Source organism: Cebus imitator, unplaced genomic scaffold (assembly GCF_001604975.1).
Source record: "Cebus imitator isolate Cc_AM_T3 unplaced genomic scaffold, Cebus_imitator-1.0 Scaffold300, whole genome shotgun sequence".
In the NCBI taxonomy this organism is placed as follows: domain Eukaryota; kingdom Metazoa; phylum Chordata; class Mammalia; order Primates; family Cebidae; genus Cebus; species Cebus imitator.
Genome location: NW_016107615.1, coordinates 2461944 through 2465737, shown reverse-complemented (window position 1 = coordinate 2465737; position 3794 = coordinate 2461944).

Genomic DNA, 3794 nt, shown 5'->3' with positions numbered 1-3794 from the left:
AAAAAAAAAAAAAAAAGTAAACAAACAGCAGCCCTTGGGGCTGCTCTGTCCATGGTTTAGCCATTCTTTTATTCCTTTACTTTCTTAATAAACGTGCTTTCACTTTGAAAAAAAACAACAACATCAAAAAGGTGTCTAGAGTTATGTGTGAAAATAGGATAAATTTTTTATATTTCCATCCAAAGAAAAATTTCATAAGATTCACAGAGCCTCTATTTTCTTTTCTGTGGGACTACATGTATTTTTTTTCATTTATTTTATAAAATTCCTTGAGATATTTCAGAGTACAGCAATACCTAGGCATATCTATAAGTAGAATGAAATTTTGACTTAAAGTGACAGGAGGTTAAACCAATTCTAGAAACCTTACAGTATTTGCAGAAGAGAGCTCTGGTCTCAGAATTTGGAGAATGGAATTTTACTTCTGCTTCTGCTACTATCAGGGTGTGTAACCTCAGGCAGGTCACAGAATTCTCTCCGAGCCTCAGTTTCCTTGTCTGTTAAAAAAGGAGGTTGTAATAATTTTTTTTATCTTTAGTATTACTTGTTTCCCTGGGGACCTACTGACTTCTGGATGGATGTAAGCCCGAATAAGTAACAACTTTAACATTTATGATTAAGAAAGAATTCTCCATCTTTACAATCTTTGAAGATAACCTTGTTATAGCAGGCAAAGAAAAAGATAATGATAGAATGGCGATGACAAATCTGATATCTAAACCCCACGTAATTAATGATCCATGTATTATGGAAGCATGAGCTGTATGGAAAACAATGAGTTTTATAACACGAAGACTTTGTTAACTAAGACAGCACATAAAGCTCATTTGAATCCTTTCATTGTGAGAACTGGGGCTGTTTTCCTGGTCTGGTAATGACATGTAGGACTCCGTATGCTCAGTTAAAGCCTAAGGTGTCAGTGTGCATGCCAAGGAAGTGTAATGTTTTCAATGGTTGTTGATTCCAAAACACTAAATTATTATCTGGGGCTACCAGGCAGTCTATTCAGAGATTCTGTTTTCCTTCAGCATGGCCAGTCTTTGTGCATGAAACTCTTGTAGATTGAATTATCAATTTACTTATACAGAAAATCATTTGCATTGATCTTCTTGCATGAGGGGGAAGGCTGGAATCTGAGGATAGATTCAGCTTTGCTTGCTGCTGAGTTTGCTTTCAATGACTTATATAAACCTGTGAAGAATGTGATATATATCATTTTATGTATAAGGAAATTTATTGGTAATGTATCATTGAATGTTTATTTTATGCACTGCTCATTTTTACAGTGACTGCTGTATCACTTTCTCTTTATAAATATTATGCCATTATTAGTTTTTTTTTAACTTTTTTTTTAAATTGCATTTTAGGTTTTGGGGTACATGTGAAGAACATACAAGATTGTTGCATACGTACACACGTGGCAGTGTGATTTGCTGCCTTCCTCCCCCTCACCTATATCTGGCATTTCTCCCCATGCCATCCCCGCCAACTCCCCACCCCCCGCTGTCCCTCCCCTATTTCCCTCCAACAGACCCCAGTGTGTAGTGCTCCCCTCCCTGTGTCCATGTGTTCTCATTGTTCAACACCCGCCTATGAGTGAGAATATGCGGTGTTTGATTTTCTGTTCTTGTGTCAGTTTACTGAGAATGATGGCTTCCAGGTTCATCCATGTCCCTGCAAAGGACACAAACTCATTGTTTTTGATGGCTGCGTAATATTCCATGGTGTATATGTGCCACATTTTCCCTGTCCAGTCTATCATTGATGGGCATTTGGGTTGGTTCCAGGTCTTTGCTATTGTAAACAGTGCTGCAATGAACATTCGTGTGCATGTGTCCTTATAGTAGAACAATTTATAATCCTTTGGATATATACCCAGTAACAGGATTACTGGGTCAAATGGAATTTCTATTTCTAGTTCCTTGAGGAATCGCCACACTGTTCCACAATGGTTCCACAATGGTTGAACTAATTTACACTCCCACCAACAATGTAAAAGTGTTCCTATTTCTCCACATCCTCTCCAGCATCTGTTGTCTCCAGATTTTTTATTGATCGCCATTCTAACTGATGTGAGATGGTATCTCAATGTAGTTTTGATTTGTATTTCTCTAATGGCCAGTGATGATGAGCATTTTTTCATGTTTATTGGCCTTATGTGTGTCTTCTTTTGTAAAGTGTCTGTTCATATCCTTTGCCCACTTTTGAATGGGCTTATTTGTTTTTTTTCTTGTAAATCTGTTTTAGTTCTTTGTAAATTCTGGATATCAGCCCTTTGTCAGATGGGTAAACTGCAAAACTTTTTTCCCATTCTGCTGGTTGCCAATTCACTCTAATGACTGTTTCTCTTGCCGTGCAGAAGCTGTGGAGTTTGATTAGGTCCCATTTTTCTATTTTGGCTTTTGTTGCCAATGCTTTTGGTGTTTTGGTCATGAAGTCCTTGCCTATGCCTATGTCCTGAATGGTTTTGCCTAGATTTTCTTCTAGGGTTTTTATGGTGTTAGGTCTTATATTTAAGTCTTTAATCCATCTGGAGTTAATTTTAGTGTAAGGTGTCAGGAAGGGGCCCAGTTTCTGCTTTCTGCACATGGCTAGCCCGTTTTCCCAACACCATTTATTAAACAGGGAATCATTATTAGTTTTTTTAAATGTGGTTTGATTAGCTTTGGAAAATACTTCTGTAAAGTCTATTTAATCAGAACATAGTCGATAAATTGTTAAGAAGAAAGTAATATAATTGTTGATGTCATACAATGTTCAGTAGAATAAAAATTTGACCATTCGTTGTCTAAGGCTCATTTTGACACTAATTTATTGCATGATTTGGGAAAAGTTTATTTAACACTTTGGACAGTAATTTCTTTTATTTTTTTTCTCTTTTTGTTCTCTCTCTCACACACATGGACATCTCATGTCATAATCACACATAAAATAACACATATTATATCCGTAGATAATCTCACATTTGGGATCAATATCATGCCTTGATTTTGTTTCAGATGAAGTCAGTTTTTACCTCATTAATCTTAGATTGTAGAGTACTTTTAAAATAATGTTACTTGTTTTCATGTTAGTGCCTCAATTTTCTAAAGCAAAACATTTGAAACATTTCAAAATCCTTGTAAAAGACAGATTTAGCAACTGAGTTAACGAGAGTGAGTATACAGAAATCCCTTCCTAATTGATTTCTTCTAAGTATCTGTAATAGAAATAATGTAACTGCCCTAGTACAGACAAAATATGCATTGCAGATTTTTAAAATTATACTTTAAGTTCTGGGGTATATGTACAGAATGTGCAGGTTTGTTACATAGGTATACAAGTGCCATGGTGGTTTGCTGCACCCATCAACCCAACATCTACATTAGATATTTCTCCTAATGCTATCTCTCCCCTAGCCCCCAACTCCCCAACAGGCCCCAGTGTGTGATGTTCCTCTCCCTGTGTCCATGTATTCTCATTGTTTAACTCTCACTTATGAGTGAGAACATGCAGTGTTTGGCTTTCTGTTCTTGTGTCAGTTTGCTGAGAATGATGGTTTCCAACTTCATCCATGTCCTTGCAGAGGACATGAACTCAAACTTTTTTATGGTTGCATAGTATTCCATGGCATATATGTGCCACATTTTCTTTATCCAGTCTATCATTGATGGGCATTTGGGCTGGTTCCAAGTCTTTGCTATTGAGGTCCTTGAGGAATCACCACACTGTCTTCCACAATGGTTGAACTAATTTACACTCCCACCAACAATGTAAAAGCATTCCTATTTCTCCACATCCCCTCCAGCATCTGT